Raw genomic sequence first — 21,861 nt, 5'->3', positions numbered from 1 at the left:
GCTGTCTTTGGCCAGAAGCAGGAGTTGTAGGCTGCCTATGGAAAGACTCAGATATAGTATGGAAACCATGGGCTCTGTACTTGTTTCTCCCCAGCCAAAGTTCAGGGCAAACAGTGACTTCCCTAGACCCACACTAACCCAGACCTGTGGACTAGAGAAAAACCCAAGCATCTCAACAGTTCTGTGCTTGTGAGGAGTTAAGAAAAACAAGTGTGGAAACACACACACACACACACACACACACACACACACACAGTTGATTCCCTTCTCTGACAGCTCCCTTTTCAAACCTCTATATGCCAAAGGAATCACAATCTAAAACTCTTCCTACGTTGTTGCTCCCTGGAGCAGACGATGGAGAGCTAACCAGAGGAGCTTGTCTTGCTGCATACGGAGTGATTGCAAAGACTGATCCACCCCCACCTATCTGCCTGGGACAGTGGAGGCCTAGAGTCCAGCCTTCACAGGTCTTATCTGAGAGAGACACTGGTGCCCCGCAGGCACACCACGGAAAATTAGCTCATAGGTCAAAACAGCAAAAAGCATTAGAGAAGTATAACCATTTTCAAAACAAACAAGCAAGGAAATAACAAAAATTGGGTTACAGAGTCCATCGGAAGCAGAAATGTTGTCCAATTTCAAGAAGTTAAAATTAGCCTGATAAAACATTAAGAAATAGGGGAGGAGTACCTGGGTGGCTCAGTCAGTTAAGCATCTCGCTCTTGACTTTGGCTTAGGTCATGATCTCACAGTTTATGAGACTGAGCCCCTCATGGTGCTCTGGGCTGACAGCATGGAGCCTGCTTGGGATTCTCATTCTTTCTCTCACTCCCTCTCTCTCTCTCTCTGCCCCTCTCCTGCTCATACTCTCTCTCTCTCAAAATAAAGAAATAAACTTTAGAAATCTTTAAAAAAAAAAAGAAAAGGAAGAAAGGGAAATGAAACAATAATAAAACAACATAAGAAAGGAACTGAACCTAGGAAACAAAAATAAAAAGTTGAAGTAAAGAACACATTGATGGAAATAAATAGTAGACTGGATGCAATTCAAGAACAAGTTGGTGAATTGAAATCCAGCCTGAGGAACCTCCTTAAAAGAAGGACCAAAAAGAAATTAGAAAACATTATAAGAAAGCAAAGAAAAATAGATGATTTATGTGTAAGTGCTAATATCCCAGTAATGAAACTCAGAAAGATAGAGGATTAAAATGAAAAGGAGGAAATGCTTGAAGGGAAAATGGAGCTAGATTTCCTAATTAAAAAAAAAAGAAATATCTCTGAATGAGTCTATTGAATGAGAAAGAGGAAAAATAAGGGGTAATCACACCTAGACACCTTATAATAAAACAGGTAACTGTCATTAAAAGCCATATGTGAAAACCACATGGCAAACATCATTCTCGATGGTGAAAATACTGAGACCTTTTCCTCTAAACTCAAGAACATGACAGGGATTTCCACTCTCACCACTTCTATTCAACATGGTATTAGAAGTCCTATCCCCAGCAATCAGACAAGAAAAAGAAATAAAAGGCATCTTAATGGTTAATAAGTAAAATTTTTCACTATTTGCAGATGACACGACACTATATATAGAAAACTCTAAAGACTCCACTAAAAACTACCAGAGCTGATAAATGAATTCAATAAAATTATAAAATACAAAATTAATATACACAAACCATTTGAAATCATTTACACTAATAATGAAGTAGCAGAAAGAAAAATTAAGAAAGTAATTCCACTTACAACTGCACCAAAAAGAATAAAATACCTAGGAATAAACTTAACCCAGGATGTAAAAGACCTGTACTCTGAAAACTATAAAACACTGATGAAAGAAATTGAACACAAACAAATGGAAAAATATTTCATGCTTATAGATTTGAAGAACAAAAACTGCTTTGCTACCCACCAATCTACAGATTCAATGCAATCCCTATCAAAATATGAACAATATTTTTCACAGAACTAGAACAAACAACCCTAAAATGTGTATGAAATCACACACACACACACACACACACACACACACACACACATACACACACACAAAACCCTAAATAGCCAAAGCAATATTGAGAAAGAAAAATAAACATAGAGGAATCACAATCCCAGATTTCAAGATATACTACAAAGTAATCAAAACAGTATGGTACTGATGCAAAAATAGATACATAGCTGAATGGAACAGAATACAGACCCCAGGAATAAACTGATACTTACATGGTCAACGAATCTACAACAGGGAAGGCAAGAATATGCAACGGGAAAAAGAGTTTTTTCAACAAATGGTATTGGGAGAACTAGACAGCTGCATGCAAAAGAGTGAAACTGGACCATTTCCTTATACCATACACAAGAATAAACTCAAAGTGAATTAAAGACTTAGATCATAAAACTCCTAAAAGAAAACATAAGCAGTAGTTTCTTAGACATCAGCCACAGAAATATTTTTCTAGATATGTCTCCTGAGGCAGGGAAACAAAAACAGAATTAAACTTGGGATTATACCAAAATAAAAAGCTTTTGCACACTGAAGGAATCCATCAACAAAACAACAAGACACCCTACTGAATGGGAGAAGATATTTGAAAATGAGATATACAAGGGGTTAGTATCCAAAATATATAAAGAACTTATACAACTCAACACCAAAAAAATAGATAATCCAATTTACAAAAGAGCAGAGGACCTGAGGCATTTTTCCAAAGAACACAGATGAATGGCCAACAGACACATGAAAAGATGCTCAATATCACTCATCATCAAGGGAATATAAATCAAAACCACAATGAAATATCACCTCACACCTGTCAGAATGGCTAAAATAAAAAAAGATAAGAAATAACAAATGTGGGTGAGGATGTGAAGAAAAAGGAAGCCTTGTGCATTGTTGACAGAAATGCAAACTGATGTAGCCACTGAGAAAAACAATATGGAGCTTCCTCAAAATATTAAAAATAGAACTATCATATGATCCAGTAATTCCACTACAGGGTATTTGCCCAGAGAAAACAAAAACAGTAATTTGAAAAGCTATATGCACCCCTGTGTTCACTGCAGCATTATTTACAATCAAAATATGAAAGCAACCCAAGTGTCCATTGATAGATGAATAGATAAATATGATATATAATAGAGTATTACTGGGGCGCCTGGGTGGCTCAGTTGGTTAAGCTTCTGACTTCAGCTCAGGTCATGATCTCACGGTTCGTGGGTTCGAGCCCCGCGTCGGGCTCTGTGCTGGCAGCTCAGAGCCTGGAGCCTGCTTCAAATTCTGTCTCCCCCTCTCTCTGCCCCTCCCTGCTCGTGCTCTGTGTCTCTCTGTCTCAAAAATAAGTAAAACATTAAAAAAAAATTTTTTTAAAGAATATTACTCAGCCACACAAAAAAAATGACCTCTCGCCATTTGTAGCAACATGGATTGGACCTAGGGGGGTATAATACTAAGTGAAATAGATAGCGAAAGACAAAATACTATGTGATTCCACTCATATGTGCAATTTAAGAAACAAACAAAGAAAAGGAGAAATGAAAACACAATACAAAATAAAACTTAAAAATAGAGAAAAAAAAAATGGTGGTTGCCAGAGGCGAAATGCATACCAGGATGGGTGAAATAGATAAAAGGAATTAAGAGTACATTAATCATGATGAGCACTAAATGATGTACAGAATTGTTGAATCATTATATTTTATACCTGAATGAATATAGCCCCATATGTTAATTATATTTTTTAAAAATCACTCAAGAGTTGAGATTTTATAGAAATAATAACATTTTAAGAGATCTTTGGGTGGCTCAGTTAGTTACGCATCCGACTTTGGCTCAGGTCATGATATCATGAATCATAAGTCTGAGCCCCACATTGGGTTCTCTGCTGTCAGCACAGAGTCTACTTCGGATTCCCTGTCCCCCTCTCTCTTTTGGCCCCTCCCCCACTGATTCTCTAAATAAGTAAAGAAATAAAAGCACTTTAAAATATGCAACTCTCAGGGTGCCTGGGTGGTTCGGCCAGGTGAGCATCCAACTCTTGATTTCAGCTCAGGTCATGATCTCATGGTTTGTGAGCTTGAATCCTGCATCTGCTTGGGATTCTCTGTTTCCCTCTCTCTCTGTCCATCCCTCAAAAATGAATAAATATTTTTAAAATAAAATAAAATATGGAGCTTCAATGACAAAGAGACTTCTGAAAACTTCTAGAAGCAAAAAGCATTTTATACAAAAGAAAAAAAAATCAGATTGACACCAGATTACTCCAGAGTACCATAGATGCATGAAGACAACGGAGCATACTTTTCGATACTTAAAAAAATACTGAAAGAAATGATCTTAGAATGTAGAAATATATATGCAGCCAAACAGGCATTTAATATCAGGGCATGAAATAATTACTTACAGTTATACAAGATCTCAACACTTGAATAAGAAACAAATCAAGAAGTTGCTGCAAGAAACATAGAAATAAAAGCGGCCAAATACCTTAGAAAAGTCAGTTCTTGTCTTCACCTAAGAACAAGAAAAAACACGTTTATAATCACCATAGTTCAAGTCTAGATCAGCACTGTCCAACAGAAATGCCATATGTGAGCCACATAGGTCATTTTCAACTGAAACCACAGTAAAAAATTAGAAACAGGCGAAATTAATTTTAATTATATATTTATTGAACCCATTATATCCAAATTAATATAATTTAAACATATAATTAATTTAAAATTTTTTTAACATTTATTTATTTTTGAGAGACGGAGAAGAGCATGAGTAGGGGAGGGGCAGAGAGAGAAGGAGACACAAATCCGAAGCAGGCTCCAGGCTCCGAGCTGTCAGCACAGTGCCTGATGCAGGGCTTGAACCCACGAACTGTGAGATCATGACCCGAGCCAAAGTCAGATGCTTAACCAGCTGAGCCATCCAGGCGCCCCGAACGTGCGATTAATTTTAAAAAACTGTTCATGCGATCTTTTACCTTGCCACACGCTAACTCTTCAAAATCGAGTGTATATTTCACACTCAGAGCTTATCTCATTTCAGATGCTCAGAAGTCACGTGTGGCGAGTGGCTGCCTTGCTGGGCAGTTCTGCTCTAAATATCAGTAACATGGTGTTGGGAGTGGAGGGCACCAAGAAGTATGAGAGTGTGCTAAGTACTGGTCTTACCTGATGGAGGAAACAAATTCTAATATTTAAAGACATTATGAAAGTGGGATAAAATGAGTAATAAATTGAGAGCAAAACTGGGAGTGGAATGACTCCCCGGGCACAAGGTTTAAAGAAGCACTCGCTGTCAGGTGCTGACCTTGAACCTGTCTGATCCGGAGTGCCTCCTTGAATTTTGTTCCTGGGGAGAACACTTGCCTCACACTAGTCCCAGCCCTGCCTAGGACACCACTTAAATGTTCCAAATATATTGCAATAACTGCACTAAATGTAAATGAACAAAATGCACCAACTGAAAGATAGAGATTGATGGTTGAATAGGAAAAAAATCTAGATGTATGCTGTCTTGTAATATTTGAATACACCTGCAATATAAGACCATACACAGGTGGAAAAAGACATACCAGGCAAAATGCTAGCCAAAAGACAGTTCATATATAACAATATTACTATCATGTAAGATTAGAATTACCATATATAATTTTATTGTCTGAAGCAGCATGTCTTTGAGAATAAAAGGTATTATTAAGAATTACAGCAAGAGGGAACTCTGGGTGGCTCAGTTGGTTAAGCCTCCGACTTTTCATCTCGGCTCAGGCCATGATCTCATGGTTCTTGAGTTCAAGCCCCACATCAGGCTCTCTGCTGTCAGTGCAGAGCCCACTTTGTATCCTCTGTCGCCCTCCCTCTCTGCCCCTCCCCTCTCTCAAAAATAAATAAACATTAAAAAAAATGTGTGTGTGTTCCTTCAGTGGCTGGAGAAGCAGTTGGGTTCCAGACAGCACCAAAGACACAGTGACTTATTTGCTCAGGGTGAACTCATCACCCTGGAAAACTTCCAAAATCTAAGTAGAAATTACCATCTGTTAGAAAAGGCTGCTCTGAAAATATGTGCAGTGATCAGGTATCACTCTTACCCACTCAGAGCTTGAACTCTCTTACCCGTTTTCTATTTCCTCTCTTCCCCAAAGCCACTGGCTCCTGGGTCCCAGCATTTAAACACACCCAGGGTTCACAATGGGTGGGCGGGGAAACAGGGCAGGGGAGGAAATGAAGCAAGACCTCTCTTCCCCCTAAACCCTTTCAGAAGCAACACTCTCTCCTCCCACACTTCCCTAGCAAAAGCTAACAAGTCCTCTACAATCTGAGTCTCGGTCCTCAGGCCACTCATGGCCACCTGGCTTTCACACTCTCTCGTTGTACAAAACTGCATTCTACCAAGTCACCGGCCACTGCTGGCATTTAAATTTCCTGGCCTTTTGGTACCTTTTGACTCTGTCAACCACTTCCTCCATGAACCTTTTCCCTTAGAAGCTGTAGTTTTTCTGTCACCTCCCTGACTGCTCCTTTCCTGTCTTATCTGCAGGCTCTTTTTCCTCCACCGTCCCTGAAATGTCAAGGGACTAAACTGTACACTGCTGGTCTCCAAATCCTCCCTTGTGCTAAACCTTCTTCACTCTGGGTGCATAGAACCGACTACCCACTGGAAACATCTTCACACCCTTGTACCTAGAACCCGCTGTGCCCCAAACTGAGCTCCCCATTTTCTCCATCCCCCAATATCTGCTCCTTCCTTGATGTATATTAGCAGGGCTGTCCAGAGAAAAGAGCCAATGGGATATGCAGAGAGAGACAGATTTATTTTAAGGAACTAGTTCACAAGGTTGTGGAGGCCGGCAAGCAGGAAATCTAAGGAAGAGTTGTTGCAGCTTAAGTCCGAAGGCAGTCTGGAGACATAACTTCTTTCTCAAGGGACCTCACTCTCATTTCTTACCACCTTCAAATGACTGGACAAGGACCACCCATAGTACGGAGGGTGATCAGCTTTACTCAAGGTCTACTGATGTAAATGCTGATCACATCTAACAGATACCTTCACAAAAACATCTAAACTGGCATTTGGTCATAACCTAGGTACCATGGCCTAGCCAAGTTGACACAGGAAATCACCCATCACACATACCATCTTGGAAAATGGTACCACTGTCTAACCGATGATCAATCCGATCCTGGGAATTTGCCCTGACTCCTTATGTAACCTTAACTCCACCAGCCAACCTAGCACCAAGTCCTACTTATTCATCTTCCTACATGTTTCTGGCCTGTCCCTGCCATACACATCCTGGTCCAGAGCCCCATCACACTGGAGCTACCACAAGAGCCTTGGCCCCACACTCTGCCCTCTGGTCTCACCTTCGCTAGACATAGTGAAAAGTGAATCTGCTAATCTGTAGATTGGGCTTTGATGATTTCTTGCTCCAGACTCACCATGAAGGCCACAGCTGCCACACACTGTGATATAGGCATGATCTGTGGTTGACTCAGATACCAGGAGTGGTGTTACTGGTGTGTAATTTTTCTAGAATGAAGAACTGGTGGTAACGTTCAGAATAAGACAGACTACCACCTAATTTACACAGCAGTGACAAACCCAGAAAACTCAACTGTATTAAAACCATACTGTCTCAGTCTGCTTGGGCTGCTTTAACAAAATGCCCTAGATTCGATGGCTGAAACAACAGGTGTTTATTTCTCATGTCTGTGGAGGCTTGAAGTCCAAGATCAATGTGTCTACTAATCGGTACCCGGTGGGACTCTTTCTCTTCTTACAAGGGCACTAATGCCATCATGAGGGCTCCATAGCATTCACATTAGAGTTCCTTACAGCTTTCACTCTGGGGGACATTGACTAAATCCTCTCCGGTGACATCAGGGTAGTCAGAACACTGCCATACTCAGGGACACTATTTTTCCCCAACACTTACCAGGAACTAGGGTTCATTCAAGGCAGTTTGAGAGGCTCTTGCATCCCCGACTCTTGATTTCAGCTCCGGTCATGATCTCACCATTCGTGAGACAGAGCCCCACGTTGGGCTCTGTGCTGACAGCAACATTGGGAGAGTCAAGGTTCACGAGAAAACAGGGTAGTTTAGAGATTTTAGAAAATGAATCCACATTTCCACAGTAACTCACTAGATGAGATTCAATATAGGCAAAACGAACTCATTGTCATGTATTGGCTCCGAGACTTTAGGAATCACTTGGTCCATCAACATGTTCTGGATAAGAAAGCTATGTTTCAGATCTCATTACCCTTCAAGCCCCTTTTTCCTTTCCCTTCAAGCTCCGGTGACACCCATTCCTCAAGAAACCTTGGGGGATGATCTGGGCTCCATAGGACTGCCAGGGTCAGATCAGGACCCTGACGCCTTACTCATAAAGACCCTAGTAGGGTGAGGGCATGAACAGAGCCAGGTCCTAGAGAATGATGCTAGCCTAAGAAGTGAGCTGAAGAGGAAGGAAATGACTAATTCTGAGAATCAGAGGTGGGAGATCAAGGTCACATGCACATGGTTAGTTTCCTAGTTGAGGTTGGGTACGATGGAGGCAGGGCCTCATTGTTACACAGGGCCAGAACATATCAAAATGCCAAGGCTGCAACACCCTGAACTATTATCAGAGACATTTTGCCGCTGAGCTGGAAAAAGCCCTTTCATGGCTCATTTCCTTCCACCTGCCTGGGTCACTGAAGGCAGCTGCAGAGAGAGAGAAAAACTCAGTGTGGTCAGGCTATGATTTAGGGTTTCTCCAATACAGACTCAGGAAGTTGGGCACAGGGGAATTGCCCCACACCATTCTCACACATGCAAGTTTGAGGAAGAGTTCAGCCATCTACAACCTGAGCCAGGGATGCCAAGAGGAAGCTAGAGCTGAACATTTCACTTCAGAAGTAAACTTGACTAATGACATTGTTCATGCCACAGTTGAGACCAGATCCTGTTCTCCAGGACCCTGATTTGGTCTTCTTTCCATTGATCCCTGGAAGAGTTGAAAGGTATAGGAGTCTGGATTTATGAAGGGAAAAAGCAAACTCACTAGTACTCTGTCCAGTCCAGAGAAACGCATTCACTGGGTCCTTTCCCATTATGAAGACTTGATCTACAAGGGTATTTCACATCTAGGATGTTCCTTCTCCACAGACCTCCTTCAAGACCCTTTGTGTTCACCTCATTAGCAGAAAATTTTACCACATACTTCCTGCAGAGAGCAGAAGCTGTCAGATACACTCTTACCTTCCACTTTCAATCTACCCACTGTTTCTGCCTTCCTTTGTACTGCTGCAAAGGACAAAAGGTCCCTACTTCTACCCAAAACCAGCCCCTTCAGTGTTCTGGATTCCCCTCCCATCTGAACAACTTCACTCTTGCCTTTATCTCCTCATTCCCCCATTATCAATATATCACTCTATAGGATCATCCCCAGTAGACTATGAACATGCCTAGTAATCTCCCACCCTTTTACCAGAGAGATGGGTAGTGGGGGTGGACATGGGTGAAATAGGTGATGGGGATCAAGAAGCGCACTTGTTCTGGTGAACACTGGGTGCTGTATGGAAGTGTGGAATCGCTACATTGTGTACTTGAAACTAACATCACACTGTATGCTAGCTAAATGGAATTTTAATAAAAACTTTAGAAAAGCCCTTAAAACAACAGCGAGATACCATTACATACCTGTTGGAATGACAAAAAGTCAAAAACTGACATCACCACTGCTGACAAGGACACGGAGCATTCATTCACTGCCAGCAGGAATGCAAAATGGTGCACCCACTCTGGAAGACAGTTTGGCAGTTTCTTACAAAACTAAACACACTCTTAAAATATGACCTGGCCATTGTACTCCTTGATAGATAGCCAAATGAGTTGAAACATGGTCACACAAAAACCTGCACACAGATGTTTATAGAGGCTTTATTCATAATTGCCAAAACTTGGAAGCAACCAAGAAGTCCTTCGATGAGTGAATGGATGAACAAACTGGTCCATGCCTATAATGGAATATTACTCGAAACTAAAAAGAAAAGAGCTATCAAGCCACCAAAAGAAATGAGAAAACTTGGGGCGCCTGGGTGGCTCAGTCAGTTAAGGATCCTACTTCCACTCAGGTCATGATCTCACAGTTCATGGGTTCAAGCCCCACATCGGGCTCTGTGCTGACAGCTCAGAGCCTGGAGCCTGTCTGTGGATTCTGTGTCTCCCTCTCTCTCTCTGACCCTCCCCTGCTCACATTGTCTCTCTCTCTCTCTCTCTCTCTCTCTCAAAAGTAAATAAAAACATTTTTAAAAACGGAGAAAACTTAAAGAAAACTGTCAAGAGAAAGAAAACAGGGCGCCTGGATGGCTCAGTCAAGCATCTGACTCTTGGTTTCAGCTCAGGGTCATGATGTCAAGGTTCATAAGCTAAAGACCTACATGGGGCTCTGCTGGAGCCTTCTTGGGATCCTCCCTCTCCCTCTCTCCACCCCTCCCCTGCTCTCTGTCTCTCTCTCTCAAAATAAATAAACTTAAAAAATACTTTAAAGAAAGAAGCCAGTATGAAAGGGCTATGTGCTGTATGATTCCGACTATATGTCATGACGCATAAAGCAAAACTGTGGACACAGTAAAAAGATTACTAGTTGTTATGGTTCAAGAGGAGAAAAAGAAGGATGAACAAATGGAGCACAGGGTATCATACTCTGCTACATGCTGCGATGGTGGAAACAGGTCTTTATTCATGTCAAAACTTATGAATGTGTAACACCAAGAGTGGATCTTAATGTAAAGGGCGGACTTCAGTTGATAATCATGTATCTATCAATATAGTTCCATTGTAACAAATGCACAACACTAATGTAAGATGTTAACGGGGGGGAAACTCGGGGAAGGAGTGATATGGGGGTGCTCTGCTTTCCACTCAATTGCTCTGTGAATCTAAAGCTGCTCTACAAAATAAATCTATTAATTTTAAAGAGTAAAAATAAAACTATTCACCTCTGTCCCCATGGCTCCCACCTCATTTCTCTGCTCACTTTCCACCAAAACTTTTTCAAAGCTGCTTTCTCACCTTCCTTGTTTATTCCCAAACCTATCTCTCTTTCTAGATATATATTCCTCTCTCACACAATTATCACAATCTTACTACCTTCTTTGTATGTCTTCAATACATTTTTACTTTTAAACAATCAAAGGCTTACAGAAAAGTTGAACTATGAGACAATGAACTTTTTTTCTGAGTCATTTCCTGGTGCCCCATCACCCCTGAATACTTTCATGTTTACTTCCTACGAGCAAGGGCAGTCTTCCACATAATTACAATACAACATTCACAATAAGGAAATTAACATTGATGAGTTAATATCATCTAAATCCCCGGATCCCCTTCAAGGGGCACCAGTCATGTCCTTTCAGTAAAAGGATCCATTTCTGTCACAAATTGCTTTAAGTTAACATATCTCTTTAATCTCCTTCAGTCATGAAGATTTCCTTAGACTTTGACCTTCATGACTTTGGGAAACTATTGGCCAATTATCTTCTAGAATATCACAATATTTGGTTATACACCTTTCTCATTGTAGGGGAGGAGAGCACAGATGTGGTACTGCTGGCTTCTTCTCATTGCTCTCTGTTGAGCTGTATACAGTGGTGTCCCAATATTGATGGTGTTCAATTATATCATCTGATTAAAATGAACTCTGCCAACGTTGGCCACTGTAAAGTTAGTCTTTTCGCCTTTGTAATTAATAAGTAGTTTTGTGGGGAGATACTTTGAAACTAGGTAAGCATCCTACTCTTCATCAAACTTTCAATTTATTCAATATAAAACAAGGAAACCAGCAGTTTGGATTTATGATGTCCTTTTGCATTCAGTGGGTTATAATCCATTACTTGTGCTGTTTATTTTGATGCTCCTATTGTCCTTGCTTGGGCCACTCCTTTTGACATGCCTTTATCATTCTTTGAGAGCATCCTTGCTTTCCTGCATAAGATGTTCTAGACCTGTCTTGTGCTTTCCCTGCCCCTACCCTGGAACCTCCAAGAAACCAGTTTCTTTCACTGGGTAATTATATTTTGAATCAAAGATCTAGAAACTAGATATGCCTATCAGTATTGGAATGTCACCATGCCTCAGAGGGAAGAGCTCGGGGGGTGGGGGGGTTAGAAAACACACATGCAGGCATGCATTTATATCAGAGGGCAGAGTTAGAGAAATATATATATATAATTATTATATATATTATATACAAAGATATGCCACACACATATTTATATTACATATAAACATTTACATTCACACATATACATTTAAATCTACATTGTATATATTATCTTTTATATATTATATATACTTTGTATTTTATAGTATATATATTTTATATATATATCTACCTTTCTATGGATCTAAATACCCATCTAGAGAAAACCATGAGTTCACATCAACATCTCCAATTCGATCCAACATCACAGAGTTGGATCTAGTCTGTCCCTCTCAATACTTGTAACTTTTTTCTCCAACAGAACCTTGGCTCCCATTAACCTTAATAGATTTATAGTATGATTCATGCCCTCTCTATGTAACCAAGCTCCAATCTCCCCTGCCACCTCTTTCTCAGCATGAATGCCCTCCTCAACCCACCTAGGCTATCCCCATGAGAATTCCTTTTTCACCCGTTTGGTGCCTCACCCTGCCCCCTACTCCAGTGTGGATGCACCCTCAGCCTCGGCATGCTCTGACGCTTCACACAACATTGCCCTCATGGATCCCCCCTTCTCTCCTCGATGGGTTTCCATGGCTCCACCATCGCTCACCAGCATGGCCCCTGTCTTGCTCTGTCCCACCTAGCAACTTTAGGACTCTCTCTGCCTCAGCATCAGGAGGCCTCTCAAACTTAACCCTACAGAACAGAATGTTAGGTTTCCATCCTCTACCCTTACACCATGTTTCTTTCTCATGTCAATTCATGAATCCAGAAGCCAGCCCATTGCTCCAGCCCAGCCATGATGCCACACTAGACTGGCCCTTCCCTTTCCTTCTTTGGCTGGTTCCTGCCCAGGGGCTTTTGGACTTAGCTCTTCTCCATCTGGCCCTCTAGGAACTCTGGACCTCAAACTTCCCACTCTTCAGGTCTCAGTCCAGATATTCTTTGCTAAGGGAGGCTCTCCCAGACCAGCGTGTCCCACGTAGCTCCCCCAGTGACCCTCGGGCTTACCACCTGTTACTTTGCCCTCATGTCACTCTGAAATTATCTTGTTTGTTTATGGTCTGTGTCTGCACCTCCAGTCCCCACCCACTAGTTATATAAGCCCCATAGAGAGCAGAACTTGGCCTGTGTAATACTGTGCTATCTCCAAAACACACAACAATAATTGACATGGGTGGGTGCCCAATATATATTTCTCAGTGAATAAAGAAGTGTGCATTTTTAAGAATGTAGTAGACTTTATTTACTGAAAAAATAGAGCATTTATTACAGAGATTTCCCATATAACCCTTCTCCTCCATACAGTTTCCCTTTTTGTTAACATCTTGCATTAGTGTGATACACCTGTTAGAATTGATGAGCCAATATTGAAACATTATTATTAACTAAAGTCTGTAGTTTACGCTGGGGTTCACTCTTTGTGTTACCGATTCTATGGGGTTTGACAAATGTATAATGTCATATATCCACCATTACAGTATCACATAGGATAATCACAACGCCCCCCAAACCCCCTGTGATCTACTTTTTTCTTCCCTACCCTCTTCATACCAAGACACTGGAAACCACTAATCTTTTTTCTGAGTCTATAGTTTTGCCTTTTCCAGAATGTCAGGTCATTGGAATCATATAGCCCATAGTGTTTTCAGACTGACATTTTTTAAGATTTAGATTCCGCCATGACTTTTTGTCTTGATAACTTATTTCACTTTGTTACTGAATAATATCTCATTGTGTGGATGTGCCACAGTTTGTTAATACATTAACTTGTAGAAGGAAATCTTGGTTGCTTCCAGAATAAAGCTGTTGTAGATTATTGTGTGAATACAAGATTTCAACTCATTGTAGTAAGTTCATGTTTGCTAGATTATATGATGTAAGAGTATGTTTAGCTTTGTAAGAACTCCCAGACTATCTTCCAATGTGATTCTACTATGTTGCATTTCCACCAACAAGGAATGACTTTCTGCTGCTCCACGTCCTCACCAGCACTTCATGTTAACCAGTGCTTGGGATTTTAGCATTCTAATAGGTATGTAGTGGAGCCTCGTTGTTTTAATTTGCAATTTTTTTTAATTTTTTTAACATTTTAATTTATTTTTGAGACACAGATCACGAGCAGGAGAGGGGTAGAGAGAGACACACACAGAGAATTGGAAGCAGGCTCCAGGCTCTGAGCTGCCAGCACAGAGCCTGATGCGGGGCTCGAACTCACAAACTGTGAGATCATGACCTGAGCCGAAGTCAGACACCCAACCGACTGAGCCACCCAGGCGCCCCTGTAATTCTTTGATAACATGATTTTGAGAATTTTATGTGCTAACTTGTCATCTACATCTTTTTTTGTGAGGTGTGTGTTCAGATCTTTTGCCTACTTTTTAATTTGGCTGCTTTCTTATTATCACATTTTAAGAGTTCTTTGTACATTTGGATACAAGTCTTTTATTAGATAAGTTTTGCAAATATTTACTCCCAGCCTGTACCTGGTCTTCTCATGACCTTAATAGTATCTTTCACAGAGCAGAAGTTTTTAATTTGAATGAAGTCCAATTTACCAATATTTTCTTCTGTAGATTGTGTCTTTGGTGTTGTATCTAAAATTCATTGCCAAACCTAGGGCCATCTAATTTTCTAATATGTTATCTTATAAAAGTTTTAGGGTTTTGCCTTCCACACATATTGATCTGTGATCTACTTTGAGTTAATTTTTGTGAAAAGTGTAAGGTCTATATTTCATTTCTTTTTTCTTTCTCTTTTTCTTTCTTTCTTTTTCTTTTTTTTGTTTCTTTTTGGTTTTTTGTTTGTTTGTTTTTTGTATATTCAGCTCCTTCAGTACCATCTGTTGGACAGACTACCCTTTCTCCATTGAACTGTCCCTACAGCTTTGGCAAAGATCATGTGACTATATTCGTGTCCGTCATTCTCTGGATTCTTTATTCTGTTTCATGGATCTGGTTGTCTATTCTTTCACCAATGTCACACTGTCTTGATTATTGTAGTTTATGGTAAGTCTTGAAGTCAGCTAGTGTCCGTCTTCTGACTTTGTTTTTCAGCCATGCATTGGCTATCTGGGTCTTTTGCCTTTGCACATAAACTTGAGAATCCTTTTCTCGGTATCCACAAAACAATCTGCTGACATTTTGATTGAGATTGCATTGAATGCAAATCCAATAGGGAAGAACTAACATTTTAACAATATTGATTCTTCCTACCCATGAATATAGAAATCTATTTATTTATATATTTTTTTAATTTCTGACTTCATAATTTTATAGTTTTCCTTATATACATCTACATATTTTGTTAGACTTATAAAAGTATTTTACTTTGGGGGTGACAATGTAAATGGTAGTCTGCTTTTTTTTTTTAATGTGTGGGTTTTTTCTTTTTTTAATAACGTTTCTTTATTTTTGAGAGGCAGAGAGAGACAGAGTGTGAGCAGGGGAGGGGCAGAGAGAGAGGGAGACACAGAATCCAAAGCAAGCTCCAAGCTCTGAGCCGTCAGCACAGAGCCCTACGTGGGGCTCAGACTCATGAACCACAAGATCATGACCTGAGCAGAAGTTGGACACAACTGAATGAGCCACCCATGCTCAGTGTGCTCTTAATTTCAAATTCCAATTGTCCACTGTTGTGTATAGGAAGCAGCTGACTTTTGTATATTAACCTAGTATCCTGCAACCTTGTTATAATCACTTATTACTCTTAGGAAGGTTTTTTGGTTTGTTTTGGGGGTTTCTTTTGCTTTGGGATTTTCTACATAATTATGCCACCTGCAAACAGAGACAGTTTTATTTCTCCCTTCCCAATCTGTAGACCTTCTATTTCCTTATTTGTAGGACTTCTGGTACAGTGTTGAATAGGAGCGGAGGGAGAAGGCATCCTTACCTTGCTCCCAATCATGGGAGGATACAAAAGGTGTTTACAGTGTTAGCTGTAGGCAAGATGGCGGAGAAGTAGGGAGTTCTGTAATCTCCACCTGCCCGCAACTACCAAACTGAGAAGGACTGAAGCCACAGTACTCTGATCTGCAAGAGAGGGAGGAAAACATACAATGTTAGCTGTAGGCTTTTTGGTAGCTGTTTTTATCAAGTTAAGGTAGTTTCCCTTTATTCCTAGTTTGTTAAGAGTTTTTGTCAGGAATGAATTTTGGATTTTATTAAGTGCTTTTTCTGCATCTATTGATATAATTATGTGGTTATTCTTCTTTAGCCATTGATAAGATAGAGTATATTAATTTTAGAGTACACTGATTTTTGAAGGTTGCACAAGCTTTACAGGACTCGAATAAATCTCACTTGGTCCTGGTCTATAATTCATTAAATCATAGTTGAATTTGATTGGTTCATATTTTGTTGAGAATTCTTACTTCTATATTCATGAGAGCTATTGGTCTGTAGATTTTTCTTGTATTATCTTTATCTAGTTTTGGTATTAGGGTTACGTTGGCCTCACAGAATGAGTTAGGAAGTCTTCCTTCTACTTCACTTATCTGTAAGAGTCTGTAAGAGGTGTCATCATTTCTGCCTTAAATATTTTGTAGCATGCACAATGAAACCATCTGGGCCTGGTGCTTTCTGTTTGGAAGATTATCAAGAAATTGATTCAATTTCTTTCATAGATATAGAATGATTTCAATTTTCTATTTCTCCTTGTGTGACTTCTGGTAGATTGTGTCTTTCAAGTATTGATCTATTTCTTCTAAGTTATCAGATTTATGGGCATAGAAAATTATTCATAATATTCCTTTATTATCCTTTTAATATCCATGGGATTAGTAGTGATGGTTCCTTTCTCATTTCTAATAGTAGTAACTAGTGTCTTATCTTTTTTTTTTTTTTCCCTGGTTAGCCTGGCTAGAAGTTTATCAGTTGTATTTATCTCTTCAAAGAACTAGCTTTGGTTGTGTTGATTTTCTCTGTTGATTTCCTGTTTTCAACTTCATTGATTTCTGTCCTCATAGAGGCTCATTTTTTTCTTCTACTTGCTTTTATATTGCTCTTCTTTTTCTAGTTTCCTAAGGTGGAAGCTCATTGACTTAGTATCCTTTGTCTTTTTTAATATATGTATTTAATGCTATAAATCTTCCTCTAAGCACTACTTACAGTGCTTCCTACAAATTTCGATAAGTTGTATTTTCACTTTCATTTAGTGCAAATGTTTTCTAATTTCTTCTAAGACTTCTTCTTTGGCCCATTTGTTCTTTAGAAGGATGTTGTTTAACCTCCAAATATTTGAAGGTTATCTACCCATCTTTCTATTAGTGATTTCTAGTTTAATTCCATTGTGACCTGACAGCATGCTTTGTATTTTTTCAGATTTGTTAATGTGTGTTTTACAGCCCTGAATATGGTCTATTTTGGCAAATGTTCCATGTGAGATAAAGCATAATGTATATTCTGCTGTTGTTGGATGAAATACTCTATAAATGTCAGTTAGAGCCAGTTGATTGGTGGTGTTGGTCAGCTTGACTCTATGCTTACTGATTCTCTGACTACGGGGTCTGTCCATTACTGATAAAGGGGTCATGAAGCCTCATCTATTTCTCATTGCAATTCTATCAAATTTTGTATCATATATTTTGACACTTTGTCATTAGGCATCCACACCTTAAAAATTGTTATGCTTTCTTGGAGAATTGACCCCTTTATCATCATGTAATGCCCTGTTTATCCCTGATAATTTTCCTTGTTCAGAAATCTGTTACTCTGAAATTGACATAGCTACTCCAGCTTTCCTTTGATTAATGTTAGCATGTCATATATTCCTCTATCACTTTGCATTAAATCTATCTGTGCCTTATATTTAAAGTAGATTTCTTTCAGATAACATGTAGTTGGGTCTTAGCTTTTTATACCCTCTGTCAGTATCTGTCTTTTAATTGGTATATTTAGACCATTAACACTTAAGGTTGTTATTCATACAGTTGGATAAAGGTCTACCATATTTGTAGCTGCTTCCTATTCATTATACTTGTCTTTGTTTCTCTTTTAATCTACTTTTTTAATTTTAAGTTTATTTATTCATTCTTGAGGAGGGAAGGGCCAGAGAGAGAGAGAGAGAGAGAGAGAGAGAGAGAGCATCCCAAGCAGGCTCCTTGCTGCCAGTGCAAAGCTAGACACAGGGCTGGAATCCACAAAACTGTGAGATCATGACCTGTGCGGAAACCAAGAGATGGATGCTAAACCGACTGAGCCACCCAGAAGCCCCTTTAATCTTTTATTCTTTTCTGCCTTCTCTAGTTTTAACTGAGTGTCTTATATAATTCCCTTTTCCTTCCTTCGTTAGATATCTGTTATACTTCTTTTGAACATATCATCACTGATTGTCCTAGAATTTTCAATGTACATTTAAACTAATCTAAATCCACTTTAAGATAACATTATACCACTACATGAGTAGTGCAGATACGTATCCACAGTATGTTCCCAATTCCTCCTCCCCATCCCTTATAAACTTATTATTATACATTTCATTTATCCATAAGCTATAATCACCCAATTCAGTGCTCTGGTTATTACTTTAAAAGGTAATCTATTAGATCCATTTAGAATAAGAAATAGAAAAGATTTTATTTTACTTTTACTTATTCCTTCTCTAACAGTCTTTCCATATTTATGTAGGAAAAGTGTCCAACCTATATTATTTTTTTCTCTCTGAAGAACTTATTTTAACATTCCTTGCAAAGCAGGAATACTGGCAACAAGACCCTTCCCTTTTTGTGTGTCTGAGAGAATCTTTATTTCTCCTTTATTGTTTGAAAGATGATTTTGCTGGGTATAGAATTTTGTGTTGCTGGGGGAGTATTTTATCTTGCATCCCTCTCTTCTTGCTTGCAGCTTCTGAAGAAAAGTAAGATGAAATTCTTAGCCCTGCTCCTCTGTACGGCAAGGCATTTCATTCCTCTGGATTCTTTCAAGGTTTTGTTTTTGTCTTTGGTTTCCTATAGTCTGAATAAGAAATGCCAACACATAAATTTTTCGGTATTTATTCTTAGTATTCTCTGAGCACCCTGGGTCTATGACTTGGTGTCTGGCACTAGTTTTAGAAAATTCTCGGCCATTATTATTTCAAATACTTCTACTCTCCTTCTTCTCTTTCTGATATTCCTACTAAGTACGTGATACCTTTTGCAATTATTCCAGAGTTCTTGGATTCTGTCCCTTTTTATTTATTGAGTTTTACTTTTTAGTTTGAGACGTTTCTAATTTTTTTTCAGTTTTATTTATTTATTTATTTTGAGAGAGAAAGAGAAAACACGTGGGCTCGCATGAGCAGGGGGAGGGGCAGAGAGACAGAGACGGAGAAGATCCAAAGCAGGCTCTGCTCTGTGCAGTCAGCACAGAGCTTGATGCAGGGTTCAAACTCAGGAACCGCGAGATCAGGACCTGAGCTTCAATCTAAAGTTGGACACTTAACTGAGCCCTAGTTTGGGAAGTTTCTATCCACATAACTGCACACTCACTGATTCTTTCCTTGGCTGTGTGCAGTCTATTGATAAGTCCACCAAAAATATTCTTCACTTCTGTTTACAGTGTTTTGTTTTGTTTAAATTTCTGGCATTTCCTTTTGATTCTTAGAATTTTCAACTCTCTACTGACATTACTCATCTGTTCTTTCTTGTTGTCCACTTCTCCATTAGAACCTGAAGAAGTATTTTTCCTCCTGACACTGACCAACTCTAACACTAGCTAGTGTCTCAGAATTCGATTCAATGCTGATACTAAGTACCCAGAATTAGCATCAGAGTTCACAGGTGTTAGGCTCAGTCCCAGAAGACTGCACTCACTTCAGATACCCGTCACAGGTTTGGGGTTTCCGGTTCACCCGCACTTCTCTCTGACTTGACTACAGAGTCAGGGCCTCCCATGACCACTCCGTCGGGTTTGACAATTCACCAAACGGACTCACAGAACTCAACAAGGTGCTTTACTTACCATTGCTGGGTTATTGTAAAGGATACAACTCAGAAACGGCAGGAGTCACGTGCAGTTTAACTTTTCGTATGGTTCCCCAGACTCCTACTGCCTGCGCGCTGATTCTCTACATTTGTTCGCCTCTCCAGGTTTCCGGCTGCAGTTTGCGCTGTGACCGCCCTTCACTACCGGATCTAAGAAGAGATTTCCAGTCGTGTGACATGTGGAGTGACAATTTCTAAGCACTGTACATCTTGGAACAGATTGTGTTTGGTTTTAAAAATCTTTTTCCAAGGGGCGCCTGGGTGGTTCAGTCGGTTAAGAGTCCAACTTTGGCTCAGATCATGATCCCACAGTGTGTGGGTTTGAGTCCTGCATCGGGGTCTGTGCTAACAGCTCAGAGCTTGGAGCCTGCTTCAGATTCTGTGTCTCACTCCTGCTCTCTGCCCCTTTCCTGCTCATGCTCTGTCTCTGTGTCTCAAAAATAATAAAATAAACATTTAAAAATTTTTAATAAAATCTTTTTCCTAATTATATAAGTAAACATATATACTTAGAAATTTGGAAAGTGAAAACAAGAACCTAAAAATCACCTTGAATCGCCCAGTCTGCAACTAATCAGTAAACATTCTGATATATTTCTATTTGTGGGCATATTTATATTCATAATTATGTTTTTATAAAAGGATGTATACAGCGTATGGAGTCTTGTATTGTCTTTCCCCCACTGTCAAGGACTATTTCTGAAACCTCTCAAACTGCTGCGGAAAATATTTCCAATGTTGAATGTCTTTTGTGGGGAACCCGACCTGGTGACCAGTTCGCTTCAGGTCTTAAGGAGCTGGTGCCAGTTCTCATCCTCTTGAGGACTGAGGGTCACACACAAAGCAGACCGATCACCTCGGTGCCTATTGTAGGGGGAAGGATCAGCAAATAGTAGTTGACTGGATGGGTGCAAATGTCGCCTTTTTCAGCTACAAAAACTATGAAACTTCCTCCCCCCCTTTTCCTCAGAGGCCAGAAAGCAGAAATGCTTCTCAATGAGCATCCAACGAGAAGAACTTAAGGGGTTTGTGTGTTTTCCTTTTCCTTCAAGAGGGCTTTTAACATTTCCATATTCGTAGCTTTAATGTTTCAAATATACATACATTTTCTTGAAAGTTACCTCATATTCTATTTTGAAAATTGACAATATAAACTACAGATAAGCAAAATAATGAGGGACTATCTCTCTTTCCTCTCCTCTTACCCTGAACTCTGGTCCGTAGGGGACTGAGGAGCGAGGAGCACAGAGGGGAAGACACAGAGGAGGAGCGAAGCGAAGTTACAATATTGGCAAAGGCCCGCCCCAACCTGGAACGGCAGCAAACCTTTGCAACTCAGTGGTGGCTATTTTTACCCCCACTTTATTGACGAGCACCGGGATCCGAGTGGCTTATAGAACTGGCGAGCGGGAGTGTCAGGAGAGAACCCATTCACTCATTCACTCATTCACTCATTCATTCATTCATTCATTCATTCCATTTTTATTGAGTAAATAAAAGGTGCCAGCGAGGCTTTGTTCCAAAGGCCAAGCACTGTTCTAGCCGCTTCCCGCAGTAAACAAAAAGCCCAAACCCCTTCCCCGCGGCCCCACGCAGGTCCCAGGGGGAAGGTGCTGGGGGAGGGGTAAGAGGCGACTCCGAGGACGTCAGACGAGGGGCGGATCCGGGCTCCGCCCCCGGCCCGCGCGCTGGACCTCCCCTGGCCGCTGGAGGCC

At 40.1% G+C, this 21,861-nt stretch overlaps 2 long non-coding RNA genes across 6 annotated transcripts in view; both read right to left on the bottom strand.

Moving 5' to 3' along the window:
* LOC115291546 overlaps positions 1-8,869 on the bottom strand; it is a 29,752-nt gene extending 20,883 nt beyond the window's left edge. Inside the window, exons 1-2 of one of the 5 annotated variants that reach the window (XR_003908519.1) lie at positions 7,929-8,869; positions 4,487-4,513 (exon numbers count right to left, since the gene is read on the bottom strand). This is a non-coding gene — a long non-coding RNA (uncharacterized LOC115291546). Of the gene's footprint in view, positions 1-4,486; positions 4,514-6,080; positions 6,155-7,928 lie in introns of those variants that run through there. The other 4 variants (XR_003908526.1, XR_003908524.1, XR_003908521.1 and 1 more) reach the window with 4 other exon arrangements.
* Positions 8,870-9,713: 844 nt separating this feature from the next.
* LOC115291545 lies at positions 9,714-20,437 on the bottom strand. Its single transcript, XR_003908518.1, has 3 exons — positions 20,124-20,437; positions 16,075-16,214; positions 9,714-9,778 (listed from the first exon to the last, which is right to left on the bottom strand). It is a non-coding gene; the product is annotated as an uncharacterized LOC115291545 (long non-coding RNA).
* Between the last annotated feature and the right edge of the window lie 1,424 nt (positions 20,438-21,861).

The sequence above is a fragment of the Suricata suricatta genome, chromosome 5, assembly GCF_006229205.1.
Source record: "Suricata suricatta isolate VVHF042 chromosome 5, meerkat_22Aug2017_6uvM2_HiC, whole genome shotgun sequence".
Lineage (NCBI taxonomy): Eukaryota > Metazoa > Chordata > Mammalia > Carnivora > Herpestidae > Suricata > Suricata suricatta.
The sequence above is the reverse complement of the archived record's forward strand: the minus strand, read 5'-3'. Positions and strand labels throughout refer to the sequence as shown.